The sequence below is a fragment of the Myotis nattereri genome (genome assembly GCF_964212035.1).
Source record: "Myotis nattereri genome assembly, chromosome: 12".
NCBI lineage: Eukaryota > Metazoa > Chordata > Mammalia > Chiroptera > Vespertilionidae > Myotis > Myotis nattereri.
In genome coordinates this window covers 51,134,481-51,155,189 of record NC_138087.1, presented here as the reverse complement: position 1 = coordinate 51,155,189, position 20,709 = coordinate 51,134,481, and the positions used below count along the sequence as shown (strand labels likewise).

General features: G+C 45.1%; 1 protein-coding gene across 2 annotated transcripts in view; it reads left to right on the top strand.

The window, feature by feature from the left end:
* Positions 1-11,970: 11,970 nt before the first annotated feature.
* Positions 11,971-20,709, top strand: part of GOLM1 (golgi membrane protein 1) — a 40,622-nt gene continuing 31,883 nt past the window's right edge. The window contains exon 1 of one of the 2 annotated variants that reach the window (XM_081102970.1): positions 11,971-12,115. The gene's annotated coding sequence lies outside the window, so the exon portion shown is untranslated. The remainder of the gene's footprint in view (positions 12,116-20,709) is intronic. The other variant, XM_081102971.1, reaches the window with a different exon arrangement.

Genomic DNA, 20,709 nt, shown 5'->3' with positions numbered 1-20,709 from the left:
ATTGTGTCGATATTAAAATATATTTCTAAATTCTATTTCCTAACTAGAAGCCCAGTGCACAAAATTCATACATGGGTAGGGCCCATGGCCAGAAATCAGGGCTGATCGGGGCCTCCTGGCTGCCGGTTGGGGTCTTCCTTTGTTCTGTGCCACCCCCTGATGGTCAGTGGACATCATAGCGAGCGATCCAACTCCCAGTCTCCTGGTCGAATTCCCAAGGGGACACTTTGCATATTAGCCTTTTATATAGAGAGATATTTTAAAAATTCACCTATATATAAGAAATTATTCTGTGATGTTCATTTTTTTGCACCACTTTTAAAAATCAGATTTTGGCTTCAGCATAGTGGATGTCCTCAGCAGAAGATACTGTCTAGCAATTGGTCTGAGGGAGGTTTCTGGGTTCTCACAATAGTCTGGGTTCTTAAAATCTATCTACTCATGCCGAAACCGGTTTGGCTCAGTGGATAGAGCATCGGCTTGCGGACTGAAAGGTCCCAGGTTCGATTCCGGTCAAGGGCATGTACCTGGATTGTGGGCACATCCCCAGTGGGAGATGTGCAGGAGGCAGCTGATCGATGTTTCTCTCTCATCGATGTTTCTAACTCTCTGTCTCTCTCCCTTCCTCTCTGTAAAAAATCAATAAAATATATATTTTTTAAAAATCTATCTACTCAGGTATGTTCAGTGTGCAAAAATTCCTCAAGCCATACATTTAACAACTGTAAAGTTTGATCATGCATGTTATACTTCACCAAAAAAGGTTTACAAGTTGTGCTACCTTCATAAAATGAATTGGGGCCCTTGCCGGTTTGACTCAGTGGATAGAATGTTGGCCTGCAGACCAAAGGGTCCCAGGTTTGATTCTGGCCAAGGGCACATACCTGGCCCAGGCCCTGGTTGGGGCTCTTACAGGAGGCAACCAATTGATGTGTTTCTCTCACATTGATGTTTCTCTCTGTCTCTCCCTCTCTCTTCTACTCTCCCTAAAAATCAATGGAAAAATATTCTCGGGTAAGGATTATAAAATTAATTAAATAAAATGAATTGGGGAGTTTTCATCTTTTTATTTGAGGCCATAGCCTTTTAAATAACATTGGAAATATTTTAAAGCTAGATCTTTAAAGTCTAGCCAGAACTCAATTATAAAATCATCTAGTCCTGACATTGTTCTTCCTATTTTATTGTGAAACTGTTTGAACTACAGTCAATACTTAAGATTTTACCACACTCATCTCATCTATTCCTATTGTTGTGTTTGCTGTCGATACTGAACTATCTTAAAGCAAATCTTAGGCTTCGGGTCTAAGATATTACCCTTACATACTTTGGTGTGCATCTCAGAAAGTATTGGAATCTTCTTTCATAGCCACACTGCCATTATTATACCAAGAAAAATGATAATTCCTTACTACCATCTATTTATCCATATTTGAAGTCCCCTTGTTGTCTCAAAACTATCTTTTTCCAGTTTGTCTGTTTCAATCAGGATCCATGCAAGATTAGGACTGCATTTGGTCTCTCAAAGATTTTTTAATATAGAGCAATTCCTCACCTTTTTTCATGCAATTGACTTACTGAAGAAATAGATCCATTGTCCTGTAGAAGTTTCCACAATCTAGATTTGTACCTCACGGGGTCATTTAACTTATTCTTCTATCATCCATATTTCTTATGAATTGGATGTTTGCTATGGCTTGATTATATTCAGGCTCACCTCTTTTTGAAAAGTATAAATTCACTAGGTGATGCTGTGTACTTCAGGTTGCCTCACCATAGAAGGCAAATAATATCTGGTTGTCCCTAGTTTAGTGATTGTAAGATTGAGGAGTGCATTCAGGTGGTGACAGCCTGGTGCCTTTTTATAAAGTTCCCCACCAACCTTTCATCTAATGGCTTTCATCCAAAGATGAAAATGGTAGCACCCTCTGTGAGGCTCCCAGTGATCCCCACCTCCTAGTGGATACACCCATGTATCCCCTGAGAGTAGGCTAGACTTATGACTTACTCCCATGAAAAGAATGCATCATTGGTTATAGGAAGTTACTTCAAGAGTAAGCTACCAAAAAAAAAAAAAAAATGTGCATTCTATCTTGGATTCCTTCTTTTACTCTCACTCACTTGCTAGCTCCTAAGGAAGCCGACTGCCATCTTCAGAGATGCCTTTTGGAGATGTCCATGTGTCAAGTAACTGATGGCTCTGGCAAATAGCCAGCAACAAGCTGAAATCTGCTAACAACCACATGAATGAACTTGGGAGCCGACCCTCCTCCTATAAGCCTTGAGATGACTGCTGACACCTTGACTGCAACCTTGTGGGAGACCCTGAACCAAGAGCACCCAGTTAGGCCAGACCCAGCTTCCTCATCCACAGAAACTGTGAGATAATAAATATTTGCTATTTTAAGCTGCTACACTTTGGTGTGATCTGTTTTAAAGTGATAGGTAACTAGCACAATCATCTTTGCTGGATCAGGTATTTTCATTAGGGTTTACTGACTATGATTTTCTAATTTTATTGCTTAGGATTCCCTCTTTAGTTGCCATTTTTCAGATTAAGGAGTTGATGTTCTAGTCTCTTTCAAGGATGGACAAAGAAGTCTTTCTCTTTTTATTTTTTTTTTAAATATATTTTATTGATTTTTTCACAGAGAGGAAGGGAGAGGGATAGAGAGCTAGAAACATCGATGAGAGAGACACATCAATCAGCTGCCTCCTGCACACCCCCCACTGGGGATGAGCCCGCAACCAAGGTACATGCCCCTGACCAGAATCGAACCCGGGACCCTTCAGCCTGCAGGCCAACGCTCTATCCACTGAGCCAAACCAGTCAGGGCTCTTTTTATCTTTTAAAAGTAGCATTGTGGTTCCATCCAAGCAGCTTGGAGAGCATTATGTTAAGTGAAATAAGCCAGTCAGAGAAAGATAAATACCACATGATCTCATTTGTGGACTATAGAGAACAACACAGACTGATGAACAGGGACAGATCCAAAGACAGAGAAACAGCAATCAGACTGTCAATCCCCAGAGGGAAAGTAGGGGAGGGTGGGGGTAAGGGGAAGAGATCAACCGAAGGACTTGTATACATGTATATAAGCCAAACCAATGGACATGGACAACAGGGGGATGAGAGCGTGAGTGGGTGGGGGGGGGGGTGGCGGGGGGGAGAGGATGGGGGTTAATGGGGGGGAATGAGGACACATTTGTAATTCCTTAACTAATAAAGAATTTAAAGATTAAAAAAAAAGTAGCATTGTGGATTCATTGGTGTTTGTTTTGTTTTTAGTAAACTTGTTTTTTAAGTATAATATCATACAGAAAATCATAAGCTTGATGAATTATAACAAACTGAACATACCCATGGAACCACACCCAGGTCATGAACTAGAACACTGCCAGCAAGCCCCTCTCTTGCACTTTCCTAAATTTTTACCCTCCTGACCACAGGTACTGACCACAGGTTGATTTAGTCTATTTTTGCACTTTTTTATACCAATGTACACATACTGCATGGATTCTTTTGATCTGGCTTCAGTCAGCATTATGTTTGTGAGATGCATTGATGTTATATATGTAGCAATAGTTATTTATCCTCATTGCTGTTTAGTATTCAATTATATAAAAATAGCCTGACTTATGTATCTATTCTGCTATTGACAAACATTTGGGTCACTGGCAGAAGAGTTCTAAATTTTAACTTAAATTTAAATTTGGCCTTCCAAATTGTCATGAAGAATTATTGGTGAATAGCACACATTTAATTCAGTGATTTGTTGGTTTGATTTATACTTTTAACTATTTAGATATACCATGTGTGGGCCTCCATTTGTACTCCTTCTCTGAGTTCTGTAAATGTTAGGGGATGGGTCTCTCTCTCTAGAATGAAAGTACATGAAAGCAAGAGCACATAAGTTGGATGGAGGTAAATGGAGTGAGAGGGTCCTAAGATAGAGTGGACTAATAGACATTGGTTTGTAATAAGTTGAGGATGTTTGCTGTAGTGTGTAAGGTATGCACTAAAAGAACAGGAAGATAGTGTATAATTAACAAGCAAATAGAGGAGGGAAAAGGAATAAAAAATATTTAATCAATCCAAAAGTAGACAAGAAAGTAAAGAAAAAATAATATAGTTCAGGTGGGAAAAACAGTAAATAGTAAGATATTAGATATTGATATAGCAATCATTAATTTAAATTTGAATGGAATAAATACTTCTATTAAAAGCCAAAGAGTGTCAATCTGTATAAAAATAGTTTCAATGGCATGCTGCTTACAAGAAACATAAGCTAAGTATAATAATGAAAAAGGTTGAAGGTGCAAAGATGGAAAAAGATGTATCTTCTAAACAGTAACTGAAATAAAGTTGTTATATCTATACTACTATCAGACAAAGCCAACTTAAAAAAAGAAGCATCATTAGAAATAGAGGATTGCTTATTAATCATAAAAGTTTTATTCATCCAGAAGACATAATTGTCCACTACCATCACCTTTTTCACTTACCTTCTCAACCCCCCTATTGGTCTGTTTTTCCCACTAGGAGTCTTGTCATTCTGTTTGTCATTCTATCTCCAGTGCCTAGAATACATCTTTTTAAAAAATTGTGTTGGTTTTTTATTTTCTTTCTTTTTTAAATATATATATATTTTTATTGATTTCAGAGAGGAAGGGAGAGGGAGAGAGAGATAGAAACATCAATGATGAGAATCATCAACTGGCTACCTCCTGCATGCCCCCCAGTGGGAATGGAGCCCACAACCCGGGCACGTGCCCCCGACTGGAATCGAACCTGGGACCCTTCAGTCTGCAGGCCAATGCTTTATTCATTAAGCCAAACCAGCCAGGGCATAACTTTTATTTTTCAATTACAGTTGACTTTTAATATTATTTTGTATGGTTTCAGGTGTACAGTATAGTGGTTAGATAACCATATGCTTTACAAAATGTTCTCCCGATATTTCCAGTACCCACCTGGCACTATACACAGTTATTGCGGATTACTGAGTATATTCCCCATGCTGTGCTTTACATCTCGTGACTATTTTGTAACTATCAATCAGTACTTCTTAATTCCTTTACCTTTATCACCCAGCCCCCCAATGTCCCTCTCTCTGGCAACCACCAGCCCACTCTCTATGAGTCTGTTTTATTATGTAGAATATTTCTTGACACAATAAATACTCAACGATTTTTTGTGTGGAACAAATAATGAATGAATAAAATGATCCTACATATTTACTGAATGAATGAGAGTATCTCTATGGAACTATACCTTTCCTCTTCACTACACCACACATTTTTCTCTCCTCACAATCATTTTCCCAGAAATTTTTCAGAGAAGATAAAATTTTTGCAGCTCTTTGAAGTGCCCACAGAGAGTTCCAATTGTGGCCACTGACCTCATCGTGGCAGATACAATGACTCATGTGTCGAATTATTTTGGAAAGTAAAAATTTTTAAATCAATCCCTGAATAGTCCATGTGTTTCACTATTGAAAATGGGTCCCATGAACTCAATTCTACTTAACAGATGAGTTTTCTTTGTTCTAAACCTTAAGATAAAATTATATCTCTTTAAGGGCTCTTGAACTTTTCCCACTTATGATAAATTGCCTCCAAATTTAATGCATCATGAAACTGAGAATCTGTTGTGCCAATTTTGCTTCTAGTTTTCCTCTAATTTGTATCTGTTTCCAGAATGGTAATAAAATCAACCTAAATCAGATTAAAAAAATAAGATTAGGGGTTGCAGATACACATGGATACAGTTTCATTAAAAGAGTATGTAACATAATCAGGATTATGAGATAATAAAAATATAGTAATCTGCAAAATTACTTTGAGAAAATTAACGCTTGAATGATACAATTGCATGATGATAAGAAGCATACTAGTTTTGAATTTGTGTGGCTTCCTATTAAGAAATGATGAGTAAGGGGAAATGGGACAATTAAAAAGCAACTGCTGGGGTCTTACCAGGTCCAAAATCAAGACAAATGATCTAATTACTGTCATGTCTGAAAATAGAAATAGACATTGTGGTCTGGAGAAAGGGAATTATTTATCATGTCACCGGAGGCATAGGGTGATGATAAACCAGACCTTTTGGTGACACTAATTAAAGCATTTGGAATACACGTGGATCAAAGGCAGAAAGGAAAAAAGGAAGATAATACAAACCTTTTGTGCTGAACTAGGTCTGGAGGCTTTAAAAACACAGAACAACCTGACATATTGGGCTTTATACTTATGATGTGGTAACTTATTTAGATCCGCCCCACCGCCATCCTTAATGAGCAGGCTCTTATTGATCCCTGACAGCATGCCTTTGTGGGCTCTAAGCAGTAGTAAGGGTGATGATTATTTGTTTAGAGTTTTACCATTTATAAAGCCTGATCTCAACTTATCTCACTTGAGATCCTATATTAAGACAGCTTTTTTAAAACTACGTTTTTATTTATTTCAGAGAGAGGAAGGGAGAGGGAGAGATAGAAACATCAATTATGAGAATCATTGATTGGCTGCCTCCTGCACGCCCCCTATTGGGGATTGAGCCCACAGCTAGGGCATGTGCCCTGACCTGGAATGGAACCATGACCACCATGGGTCAACACTCAACCACTGAGCCACACCAGCGGGCTGTATTCAGACAGCTTTGCTGCTTATTCAAACAAATACACTAGGAGATGGACAACATTTTATTCACTTATATTTCCCCCCTCACTATAACTAAGAGGATACCACTACCAAGCGACCATTCCATTAAAGCAGCAGTTCTCAACCTGTCTCTCGACCCCTTTGGGGGTCAAACGACCCTTTCACAGGGGTCGCCTAAGACCATCGGAAAACACATATATAATTACATATTGTTTTTGTGATTAATCACTATGCTTTAATTATGTTCAATTTGTAACAATGACATTGGGGGTCACCACAACATGAGGAACTGTATTAAAGGGTCGCGGCACTAGGAAGGTTGAGAGCCACTGCATTAAAGTCAATACATTCATTTTTATTTTTAAAAAGGATGATATGGTCTAGAGCAGTAGAAGGGGAATTATTACTTAGGATAGCTTTCTGGAGGGCAACTTGGCAATAAGTATGAAAGTCTCAAATCTCTTAGAATGTACATACTCTGAAGATACCTTCCCAACCATATGAAAATACATGTAAGCATGGAGATTGGTTAAAGACATGTATTTAATTTAAATTAAAATAACTGAAACTGTAAATTTTTCCATTGAACACTTTATTTCATGTAAAATATTTCACTAACATTTTATTATATTAATTACATGTTGAAATGATAATACACTGGATATAGTGAGTTAAATAAAATACATTAAACTGATTTTCACCTGTTTCCTTTTGCTATTTTTAATGTGGCTACTAGAACATTTTTAATTACATAAATGGCTTGAATTCTATTTCTATATGACAGCCCTGTTCTATACCCACTTTCCATACAGCCTTTCCTGATTTTCCTAAACAGATATGACTTCTGTCTCCCCCATAGCTCTTTGAATTTCTCTTAGGATATTTGTGGGGGGGCATTTGCCAGCATCCTGCCTCCTTGGGGGAAAGTCCTATGGTTCCTGCTTTGATGAAAATTAGTGGCCACATCCCACTAGAGAAACCGGAGGGGCTGTCCCTTCTAGTACCAGGGAGGAATCAAATTCCTCCAGTTAGAAGCTCCTTCCTGGCAATTTGTATCTTGGGCCAGGGTTACAAAGGATGGGTTGAAGGCCCTGTTTCTTAAAGCTGCTGCAGAGTGTGGCAGATAAACTACACCCACTCTTCCTGCTGTATCACTTTTGCAGTGTTTTCTGCTGCCTAGGTTTTCCCAAATGGATTGGAAATCAATCAATATAATGACACTAATTCTCACCATTGATTCTGTGAGACACTGACATCTGTCTACTCAATTTCCCTTTTCCTTACTTAAGATGAGAGAGGTTGTCTGTTGTCGGAAACCGTGTTCTGATACCACACTGATGCTGTCCTATGATGTCTTACATTTAATCCTAGCAAGTTCTAGGCTATGGGGAACTTCTAAGGATTGAAGGATAAATTGAAGCGTCAAGCAGGAGCCAGCCCTGCAGGTCTAGGGAGCCATCATGGAGGTAGGTGCACATCAATACTTTCAGTTCTTGGTCATCCCTTTGCTCATTCCAGAAACAGAGTAAAGGACCAGCCGGGGTTGGGGTGCCAGGGCCAGCCTGACAGGGTTGAGCCGGGCTGAGGCAGGGAGGTGGGAATTGAGAAAAGAAAGAAAGACAGGAAAGCGGGGTCGGGAGGACCCCAGTTCTCTTGATGAACTGGAGCGAGTTTATCAGCTATACAATCCTCTTTATACACAACACACTGAATCAGAGGTCTGTCAAGAGGAATGTATTCTTTGTTCCTCTTAATCTCTAAGGGAGAGATACAGCAGAAGGACAAGTTCTCAGTACAGCATATCTCAGTAAATAGGTACAGACTTCTTGGTAAGCTATGAAAGGCTGTTCTCATTCTACAAATGTTGCTCTCATTCTACTGATAATCGCCATCCAAACAAGTCTGGGAAAACTGTGTGGGTAAGGGTCCCAGCCTTGCTAGCCCCTTCAGGTGCAAGGTCCTTGCTAGCTTACATCTGGCCCCCAACATTGGGGATCTGTGGGAGGCTGAAACATGGCCCTCCAACACATTCACGCCTTAATCCCTGGAACTTTCGAATGCTACCTTCCATAGCAAAAGGGCCTTTACAGTTTTGAGGAAATTAAGGACCTTGAGGTGGGGAAATTATCTTGAATTATTTGGGTGGGACCAATATAACCACAGGGTCCTTAGAAGTGGAGAACCTGGCCCAGCTGGATGTGAGTGATGTGACTGTAGAAGCAGGCTGAGAAAGATGCTGCCGACTGGGGAGGGCGTCAGAGCTGAGAAATGCAGGCAGCCTCTTGAGGTCCTAAAAGACAAGGAAATGGGTCATCCCTAGAGATTCCAGAAAGGAATGCAGCCCAGTGAGATTTCTGACTTACAAAATGGCGTGGTTTTGACTGATTGTGATAAACTGTTGGGGCAGCAAATGGAAAACTAATACAAAGTGCCTTCTCCCCCTCCCCCTCCCTTGAGCTGGAGAGGACACCCCTTTGATTGACAATTCTAACAAGGCTGCATCCCTTGGAGAGTAGGGGGGAGGTTCCTGTTTGAAAAGCAGGTGCCATTAGCAAGTGAGGGAAAGGATACTGAACAGGCAAATCATGGCTGCCCACTGCCACCAACCACCACAGCCCCTGGTACATCATCTAATCAAAATATGTCCAGTTGAGTCTTTAGGGCCAGCAACTGAATAGGCTAAATACTGTGGGTAAGAAGCCTTGAGGAAATAGAAAACATTGTAAGGAATGTAAATCCAATATTTATGTATGCAATATATATTGTATTTATATGTTACATATACAGTATATATATCCTGCCGGAAGCCGGTCCATCCTTGCTGCTTGACACAGTTGCTGCAGGAAAGAAACATCTGCACAGCATATGTTTCAAGGGACCTGGCGTATATAGCATACTGTTCTTAATATGTTTGTTCCCCTTAGCGCTGCGTGTTTTAACCAAGGTCACCTCTCCGAGAAAGGTTGTTTCCCCAGGTAGGAACTTTTCCCTGAAGTCAGGGAGGGGATGCCTCTCCTAGAAAGGTTGTTTCCCCAGGTAGGAATTTTTCCCTGAAGTTAGGGAGGGGATGAAACTCCTTAACTAAGTGCCAGGCGGGTAGTTAATCACTTCAACTACAAACAATCATGCTTAAGCTACATAATCTTTACTCCCTGGAATGGAGATAAGAAATGCCCTAACCTTTGTAATAGAAATTGACAGGATTAAAATCAACTGGTATAAATACAGATGTAACAAAACAATAAACAGCAGAGCCTCCCTGGAGATCCTAAGCAGAACCTCTCTGGAGAGAGACCAGAACTTGGCTGGAGATCCTGGCTAGGCTGCTGATCAACTGAACACTGTCTCCGTGTCCTTCCTTCTTCGCCGACTCCGTCTACACCTTTGGGGACCCCTGGACCCGCTGGGGTTGGACCCCGGCAATATCCCACATTCAAAGGCTGTTAAATTGCGTTGTTTACCCATATCTTCAGAAAAAAAAATCACATCTACTGTCATGGTAAACAACCTGCTTCCCTGTTTATAATGGTCTGGCCCTCTAGCAACTTCAGTGCGAAATTATAGCTAATTTGCCTACAAACGTCAGGTGGTCATAATAACCTGGCCTCTCAGTATATATGATATATGTTTAGATATAACTGCATCTTAAAAATTCCAAATTCTGTCATAAAGGTTCTCATGAAACTTGAAAAGGACTGATTCCCCCTCAGTGAAGATGTAGTTAATTCAGCCAGCTGCCCTCAGACTCAGACATACGGACGTGTTCCATAAAAATAATCACTGGCTGAGTCATTGCTGACTAATTAGTTGCAGATAAATGGAGACCTACTTAGAGGCCAATGAGGTGAAGTTGTGGGCTACCAATCTAAGAGAGCCAAAAGGAGCCATCAAGGAAGTTTTTATTTTTATTTTTTTCTCCTTTATTGAATAAGATATTACAAATGTGTCCTTATCCCACCAATGTCCCTTCATCCCCCCAATCCTGCCCTCAGCCATTAAGGAAGTTTACTGCATCTGTCCCCACACCTGGACATGGACACCTAAGGTCAGGAGAAGATCAAAGTGGCACACGTCCAGTCCTTGGACACGCCAAAGCTGCTGTCCCACGCACCCTCGGCTTTTGAACATTCGGTGTGAGCAGGTGGCAGTCTAACAGTGAGCAATTCACTTTGGAATACGGTAAAACGTGACTTTAGAGGGGTCATGATCGTCCGCTCATAATTCAGTTAGGAGATTTTGGCTCATAAAGGTCTTTTCTGGCGGTGAAGGAGACCCAGGGTCAGGAGGTGTGAGGTTACCTTGGTCACCTTCTTCAAGCTGAGACTTTGTTCGGGTTGAGAACCATCTGGGCTGTAAGCATTCCCTTGGGAGTTTGTGTATGTCCTTGTTCTTGTTGGGATTGGGGAGGGGTGAGAGGAAGAGTTCCTTTCCCACACAGCAGAGCTAGGTAGCTTCCCAAGTGATCCTTCTGGGAGGACGTTTCTCGGTCTGGCCATCTGTTAGAAGTACCTGGGAAGCTTTAAAACAAGCACAAATATCAATATTTGGACTCACAACTCCAGCGGCGGGACCCTAGCACCTGAATATTGTAAAAGCTCCCAGATCATGCCAACTCTGCCCCGTGCGGTCCGGGGGGAGAACCGCTGCTGTAGAATTTTCTAGCGTAGGAACCCCGGAGGACATTCGTTTTGTGGCCTCCACATACGACCTGACAGTGCTTTGCAAACTGCCGCGCGCCCAGGAACCTTCACTGCAGCTCTCGCAAGAAGTCGGGGTGCCACAGCTCCAACAATCAGGTTTGCGAGTTAACTGTCAAGCGGAGGCTATGGCCAACCCAGAATGGTTGTGGAATTAAAAAAACAAAACAAGATCCCCCCCTCCCCCCCAAACATGTACTTTTCACTGGCTCCTCTATCCGAGCAGTGAGGGCTGGACCACCGGGGAGACCGGAGTGTGGCAAGGTGCGCGGCGCCGGGCGGGGCTGGTCTGCTTTCCGGAAAATTCCCTGGAGCCCAGGGGGCGTGGGAGGAACGGGCTCTCCAGCGCCCTTCGCTCCGCCGCCGCGTCCCACCGCCCCGCCCCCCGAAGAAGCGCCGGGACCGCTCAGATTTGCAGTCGGAGCCGCGTCCGGAGGGAGAGAAGGGGCGGCAGCCGGGCGGCTGGGAGGGGCGCTGCGCGGGTTCCCCGGCTCCGGCCGAGGGGCGGCCGCGGCTCGGGCGCGCGCACCGTGGGGCCGGCGTCCGGGCGCGGCCCCGGCCTGGCCTCTGTGCGCTCCAGGCGCCGCCTCCTCCCCGCGCCGCGGGCGCTGCCGGGGGCGGGGACTCGCCGCTGCGGAGGCCGGAGGCGCGCGGCGCGGAGCGGGCGGAGCGCGGGGGCGGCGGCGGCGGCGGGAGAGCGGCGGGGACCGGGGAGCCGGGCTTGCAGCGCCGAGCGGCCGCCCGAGCCGCGGCAGGAGGTGAGTGTCTGGCGCGCGTTGCCCGGCGCGCCCTTCGCCGCCCGGCGCCCCGGCTGCTTCCTTCTCTCCGTCCCTCCTCGGCCCGGGCTTCGGTCCCAGGGACTCGGTGCGGGTCCCGGAAGACACCGCCCGGCTCGCGCCCCGGCGGCAGCCTGCTCCCGGCGTCGGCTGGGCCCTGCTCCGCACCTCCCCGCTCCGCAGCCTTCGCCTCGGGGCTGTCGGGCCCCGCCGGGCCGCGTCCCCCGGCGCCCAGGGGCCGTGCGAGGGTTGCCCGCCCGTGCGGAGGCCAGGCGGGGACGGTGCGGGCCTTTCTTTTTGTTCTTCGCTGGATGACGCGCGTCAGCATCCAAAGCCCAAAGCGTGCGTCCCCCAGAGCCGCGCGGGTGCGGGTCTCGCGGGCGTGACGGGCGCGAGGGCAGGAGGGAGGGCTGGCGCCGGGCGCCTCTCCTCCCCGTCCTCCCTCCACCTCCCCACCCGCCGCCGCGGGCGCCCACGTTGGCGGCGGTCGTGCCCTGGTAGGTGGCCGGGGCCTCGGACCGCGCCGCCGGAGCCCGTGCGGAGCCCGTGTTGGGGGCGCCAGGGCCGCCCCTGCCTTCCCCACCTTTGGCATGTGACGGCTCCACAGAACTTTAGCTCTGCTCTGAAGAGGGTCTTCGGGGTTTATATACGCTTTATATGTACACCCTGCTTAATGTTCTTAATGTGTGTGTTGTTTTATCTTCGGTAAAGCAAAATGGGGAAAATAATCTATTTTGATAAATGTTCTTTTTAGCGCATCTTAAGAATCATTATTACATTCGGAATGCCGTGATGCTATGCTGCTAGCCATTTGCAGATGCCCCATGTCCAACGGTGCCTTCAACTTGTGCGTCTTTCGACGTTCCGAGATTTCCTTTGTCTGGTTGGGGTCTCCGAGGGGCGGCAGCCTGAAATTATGCCAGTGTTGAGGGACATTCCTAGGGGCGGATTACTAACCTGTCCAACAGCCCGATGAAATATTCAACAGCGCTGGAGTGACGCGGGGTTTGGCTAAGGCCATCGCATGGACTCAAATTGAGGCAGTTGTAGTATTTCTGGATTTTTCGGAGCGTGGGCCCTGGGGGGCCGTGTAACCTCCAGGAGGTCCTTGTGGTGGCCGGGGGCATTCTGGCTCCTCCCCCTCCTGTCATCGAGGATAGAAACTAAGCTCCTGCGATTGGGAAGAGGAATGTTACTTTATTCGTTAAGTAGAAACCAGCAACTTGCTAACATTTACTGTCCTTGGGCCAGAACTCAATTTTTAAGGTGTCACCCGGTGAAAAAGACATTGAATTCTTCAGATGCTTAGAGGGGAAAGGTTAGCTCTTCAAGACATATTTTGTTCTCCTATGGAGCACATTTTTTTCATTGGTTTTGCTCAACCCAGAATGAGAGGAAGGAGTGCTGGGGAGCGAGGGAGGGGTCAGATTGCAGTGAGGTTGCTGTTAGGAGCTAAGGATGCCATCTGCTTTCTAACTGCTGGTCCAGTTGTTGATGGGGAATGCCAATGTTTTGCATTTATATATATTTTTTCATTGGGGGTGGGTGAGCAGAAACCATAGTGAAGATGGTTGACCTGGTCAGGCCCAGGGCTACTTGAGTCTATTTATGTGGCCACCTTCCCCCAGCAGGGAGGGCACTGCTGACCCTGCTGACAATCCTGTGCTTGTTCCGCTGGGTTTCTGCATCTGAAGCAGGCAGGGTAGCCGGCAGAACCTGGGAAACCGCCTCTACGGGGAGAGTTGGAAGGTGGAGTGTCACTGCGCAGGCTGTGATGACCAGAGAGCTCCTTGATGGCACTTGAGCGAAAGGGAGCTTGTAGGCCCCCCCCACCCCTCTCTTCTAAAACTGCCTGGGGTGACCAGGAGCGGGGAGGGAGACTGGGATGAGGGCTGACAGCCCCTGTGCCCTGGGCTTTAATTCAGTTGTACTATTGTTACTATGTTTATTTTTAGAAAAAAATAAGTTGCCTGAGGAAAAGATTCATTTATTTTTCAATGACCTAACATGAGAAATAATATCCATAATTGGGGTAAGAAAAAAAATCTTTGTTGTAAACAACCCCCCCCCCCCACAAAAAAACACCCCCACTTTGTTAATTTTTTTAAACATTTGCAAAAGGAGAGGAATGGTCTTCATAGGCCTTTGCTCTCACCTTAGGAAAGTATGAGTGGTATTTCATTTGCCCCCAAAAAGCATTCTTTGATTGTGATGGTTTTCTAGACTTTCAAGTTACTGATGAAATACATTGAAAGAGAGACTTGGCTTGAAGTTAAAGAAGTGTTTCCTAAATTCCCAGAGAGTCTGCTTAGCTTCACACAGAAATTTCCTACACTTTCAGAAGAAAAAAAAATGCATGCCTTGTCAGATTTTTACATTTTGATTTTATTTTTCTTTAAAACGCCTCAAGGCTGTGTTCATAAAACTTCCTTCAACTAAGATCTTTGAAGATTGATTAGTGCCTGACAGTAAGAAAATACATGTAAAATACTATATAATAATACATTTTGTAGTTTGCTGTGATTTCCAAATTTTTTTTTATCATTCTCATTAGTGAAAAATTTTTAACACCTAAAACTTATATATGTTACTAGAGGCCCAGTGCACGCACGAATTCGTGCACCAGTAGGGTCCCTCGGCCTGGCCTGCAGAATCGGGCCAAAACCAGCTCTCTGACATCCCCCGAGGGGTCCCGGATTGGGAGAGGGCACAGGCCAGGCCGAGGAACCCCACTGGTGCACAATTGGGGCGGGGGAGGGACACAGGAGGTTGGCCAGCTGGGGAGGGACTGCGGGAGGGCTCCAGGGCATGTCTGGCCTGTCTTGCTCAGTCCTGATCAGCAGGACCCCAGCAGCAAGCTGACCTACCAGTCGGAGTGTCTGCCCCCTGGTGGTAAGTGCACATCATAGTGAGTGGTTGAGCGGCCTTAGCATATCATTAGCATATTACACTTTGATTGGTTGAACGGCCAACCAGACACTTAGCATATTAGGCTTTTATTATTATACTAGAGGCCCAATGCACAAAATTTGTGCAAGAGTTGGCCTTACTTTTCCTGGCTGCTGGCACCGGCTTCCCTCTGCACCTGGGCTTCCCTCTGGCACCTGGGGCCAGGCTTCCCTCAAAGCCCCGGCTTTGTCTGGAAGGTCATCTGGAGGGGTGTCCGGTCTAATTAGCATATTACGCTTTTACTATTACAGAGGATATGTCAGTTATATCTCAGTGAAATAACCTTTAGCTCTCCCCATACAAATACATGTGCTATTGTTGTCTTGTATCTCAAGGCCCAGTATACACTTAGGCCTGGATTCATTGTTAATAACAGTGGAGGTAAAACCCCATTTCAGATATTGCTTCTTGAATTTTGAGTATTTTGGGCCTATTTCTGGTCAGATCAGTTTTTTACTTCATGCTGTGGCTCAGGCAAAGCTGACTCTGGGCGAGAAGCGTGGACCTTCCAAACTGGGTTTGTGTTTGCCTGTGCTTGCGTTTATTGGTGTAACCTAATTTGTGCTTTTTATAGGAATCGTAAAGCTTCATATCCTCTTTAATGTTTAGTTTAGTTATACTGTGTCAATCCACTTCTCTGTGCAAGTCCTGAAGGCAAAGAACACCTCAGGCACTTCCGAGGGGTGGTGGCGCGTGACCCTGGACAGAGAGGCTCAGTGAGGAGGCAGAGTCAGTTTCTGCTTTTATTAGCACTGCTAGTATTTTGCTGTAGCATAATAAAATTAGCATAACATAGCAGTATACAATAATCAGCATGATTAGTACATACATCATATAATTTAAGTTACTACATGTAATACTGGTATCACTAAAACATAGTTGCTATCCTACTTTTTGGGTAAAAATAAATGTAACTCCTGGGATTCCCTTCCCCAGCTCTGGAGCATCTTCTTCAACCTCAGGGATGCCTGAGCCCTGCTGCAGACAGCTGCTTTCTCATTTTAGCCTCAGGTAATTCTTTCATTTGCTCCTCAGAAGAACCCCATTAAGGCAGGTACAATTGATCTTTCCCCCTTTTTTAAATGAATAAACTGAGACTAAAAATGGTCATGTGTTTACTTAGTGGCAAGTAAATGATGGCATTTAATTTTCACACCTGTCTTAGGAGACAGACACCAAGGTTACCCCTTTATAGACGATTCCAGAGGGCTGGGAGGAACTGCTAGGTACGCAGGTAGAAACGGATTCTCACACTGCACTCCACCTCCTCTCCTTTACCTGCCCAAGCTCCAGATGGGGACCTGTGTCTTCTTTGTGTCCTTTGAAGATAGAGATCTATCTTGCCACCTTGGTGTCCCCAAGGATGGGTTCCAGCACAGAAGAGAGCCTTGGAATCTGTTTGAATGAGTTCTGTTTTGTTCTCTACTTCATGAACATACATGTGGTATAATCATTTTGTTTCAGGGGAAGCTGTAAAATACCATGATTTAATCTGGGAATGCCAAAAATACAGCTTCAACACTGGCTAATATTACCAATGTATATCTTCCTTACATCTTAATTTAAAAATTATATATTTTTATTGATTTCAGAGAGGAAGGGAGAGGGAAAGAGAGAGAGAAACATCAATGATGAGAGAGAATCATTGATCAGCTGCCTCCTGCACACCCCCTACTAGGGATCGAGCCCGCAACTCAGGCATGTGCCCTTGACTGGAATCGAACCTGGGACCCTTCAGTCCACAGGCCAACGCTTTATCTTCTGAGCCAAACTAGCTAGGGCACATCTTAATTTTTTATTGTTATTGTTTGGCTTTATTTTTTATTTTTATTTTTTATTTTATTGCTTAAAGTATTACAAAGTGTTTGGCTTTTGTATTAAAAATATGCTCATTGAGGAGAAAAAAGGTTGTGAAAAATAAAAAATGCAAGCTTCATTTCTACTCTTCCTTTCCTCTATACATTCTATTCTCACCATAGCTTGTATGTATCCTTCCTTTTTATATTTTGGAACTTTTTTTTTACTTGAGAGTTTGTATTTTTTTAAAATGTATCTTTATTGATTTTAGAGAGAGAGGAAGAGGAGAGAGAGAGAGAGGAAGAGGAGAGAGAGAGAGAGGATGAGGAGAGAGAGGGAGAGGGGGAGAAAAATAGAGAAACAAGATGTGGATTTGCTGCCTTCCATATGCAACCTGACCAACTTGAGCCCACAACCTGGGCATATCCCCTGCTGGAATCAACTGGGTGACCTCGAACTGACAGCCTTTCTGTGCATAGGATGATGCTCCCCAGCTGAGCCACACTGACCAGGGCAACAGTTTGTATTGTGATTATCTTTTGTTCTATAACCAATCGCCTCCAAACTCAAAACTGTCATTTTATCATTGCTCATGGGTCTGTTAGTTACTTGGGCTCAGCTGAGTGGTTCTGCTCCATGTGATGTTGGCCAGGGCAGCAGTCTTGCGAGGCTCAGTTGGGCTGGAACTTTGGCTATTACCAGTTTTTAAAAGTATTGCCTTGACAGATTTTTAGAAGAGACAAAATTATATACTAACTAGAGGCCTGGTGCATGAGATTCTTGCACTGGGGGCTGGGGGGTTCCCTCAGCCTGGCCTGCGCCCTCTCACAACCTGGGAGCCCTCGGGGGATGTCCAGCTGATGAGGAGCGGGCCTAAGCAGGCAGTAGGACATGCTTAGCGCTGCCGCAGAGGCAGGAGAGGCTCCCGCCACCACCGCTGCACTCGCCAGCCATGAGCCCGGCTTCTGGCTGAGTGGCGCCCCCCCTGTGGGAGCGCACTGACCACCAGGGGGCAGCTCCTGCATTGTGCATCTGCCCCCTGGTGGTCAGTGCGTGTCATAGCGACTGGTTATTCCACCATTCAGTTGATTTGCATATTAGCCTTTTATTATATAGGATGGTGGACTGGAAAGTGAGAGGAGGAGACTCTGTGTACGTTTTTAAATTGATGTGAGGAGAACACAATGGTCTTGGTTATTAACCCTCATAGTTTGGAGCCGACATTGACAAACTTTCCCTAAAGGTCCAGATAACACATACTTTAACTGGTTTAATCCTCACACTCACCCTGAGAGATCTCTGTCTCAACCATTCAGCCTCTGCCTGGCAGCCAGGAGGCAGCCGTGAGCAGTTCTTGAAGGAATGGGCATGGCTGTGCCCGTGAAACTACATTTACAGCACAGGCCAGCGGTGGCTCCGGCGCCTCAGTTTGCTGCCCTGACTTGGAGACATTCTTGGGACAGGGGGGAATAATTTTAAACTCTCAAAACTGTGTTGGTGACTGAGTCCTTCTACTTCACCAGCCTCTGGGAGTCTCTCACAGTGACTTCTGAACCTCCAGGGGAGGCCGTTTCCTGAGAAAGAGCAAAGGTGCAGCCCCCTCCCCCCTGCTGCGCGGAGAAGCCGGTCCCGCCTTGGTGACGTGGTCCAACAGCTAACCTGATCTGCTTGCTCCTTTCCGTTTGCCCATACGATTAAAAACCCTTCTGGGAAAATAAGGAAGTGGGAGGAAAAGTATTTCACTAGGAGCTTCAAGGGGCTGATGCATTTGGCAGGTTGCCCATTTTCATATATCTTTTTCTTTAAAAAAAGAGAAAAGAAGAGGTCTCTGTTCTCTTATAAGAATTTTTGTTTTATAAGCCAACAATAATTTTAACCAAATTTAGACCAAATTTTAAAAATTAAGCCAGTAAGAAAGAATCTGCAGTATTTATGTGACTTCTCCAATTTACCAAGAGACTTTCAGTGCAGAAACACACAACTTTCACTGCAGGGGAGCCGGGGGTCGCAGGGGTTAGTTAATCAAGGTTAATCATTTTTTTAGTATGTCCAGATACTGGTAATCAAATACGAGACAAGACACAACCTAAAGCCTAAATGACAGTGAACATTAATATCACCGTATCTCCCATCCACTTTCATCGCCTCCTCCGTGCACGGATATTTAAGGTGGGGATAGGAGAATGCTGATCGTATTTGACGACTGTAAATCTGGTGCTGATTTCCTGCCTGAAGTCCTCTCGGTCTTTGCCATTTCTCACCTGTGTCTGTCCCTTCTGTTCCGCAGCAGTGGTTACCACAGTCCCAGAAGTCCGTGGTGGAGCACCCGCAGGCCAGAAGCAGGGGTGCTGGCCCTTCCTCATGGGCCCCTTCTAACCTGGGCAGCCTGTGTCCATCTGGTGCCCAGGCTCTCCTGACACTGCCCTCTGGGCAGCTGCACACCTTCCTGGTGTTAACGTAAACATTCAAACCTGTAAATAATTTCTAGGAGCTTATTTGAGCCAAACTGTTGACAATTGCTGGAAAACAGAATCTCAAGGAATTCAGATAATGCTCTGGAGAATGGCGATTTTTCACCTTGTTTTATACATTACAATCAAAAGAGGAGACGTTAGTGGGTTACATGAACGCCATTGGTGATAGATTAGGGAGATGGGAGAAAGCAAAGCAGGGAAACCTCTGGGATTGGATAAAAAGTGAAGTGATAGACACATGCTTCTCTTACTTAGGTGGGTGTAGGATAGTTAACGGTTAACAATGACCTCAGTAACAGTGAGGGGTTTGTGGCCTCCTCAGAGTGGTGCTGTGCTATGAGGGGTCTGAAAAAGAGGAAAAATTACTTCGACATTCCAACGACATGTTATCATAGATGCAAAAAGACAGTAGGCTCAGTTAAGGTAAAGGTTGGCCTTTGTCAGGGGAGAGACCGGCCTAGGACATGACTACCCACCATAATTGCTTTTAGTTAAGAGTTTTAATTTCAGACCATCCTTCGTGGTTACTTTAGTCTCTGAGTTTGCAAAGCTGCCACGAAGGCTTTCCTGAATTAGGCAGGTTAGCATGTGGCCCCTCTCGTCCACACCAGCCAGCAGAGCCCTGGGCCACCGAGTGGGGTTTCTGAGACTGCACTGTGTTCGGCCTCCCCGAATCTCTCCTGCTCATGCTATGGGCCTGGTCTGGGACGTCGACTGCTGCAGGGGCGTCTGTGGATTAGCCCCAGGTGATGGCAGTTACTACTGCTACAGCGGACAGAAGAGTCAATAGGAGGAATTTTTTTTTTCTTTGTATTTCCTTACTCCTTACATTAAAAAGAATTCTAAGTGGAGGAAAGATCCTATATAATAAAAGCCTAATGTGCTTAGTGTTCGGTCGTCCGGTTGTCCGTTCAACCAAAGTGTAATATGCTAATGATATGCTAAGTCTGCTCAACCCCTTGCTATGACGTGCACTGACCACCAGGGGACAGACACTCTGACCAGTAGGTTAGCTTGCTGCTGGGGTTTGGCTGATTGGGACCGAGTGAGACAGGCCGGACATGTCCTGGAGCCCTCCCACGGTCCATCCCCAGCTGGCCAAACTCCTGCATCCCTCCCTGGCCCCAGTGGTGCACCGCTGGGATCCCTTGGCCTGGCCAGCACCCTCTCGCAATCCAGGACCCCTCGGGGGATGTCGGAGAGCTGGTTTCAGCTTGATCCCGCAGGCCAGGCCAAGGGACCCTACTGGTACACGAAGTCGTGCACTGGGCCCCTAGTTTAAATATAAATATGAAATCACAGATATGTTGAGAGGAGATACGGTATATGGGTAAATATATTTCAAAACTCAGAGTA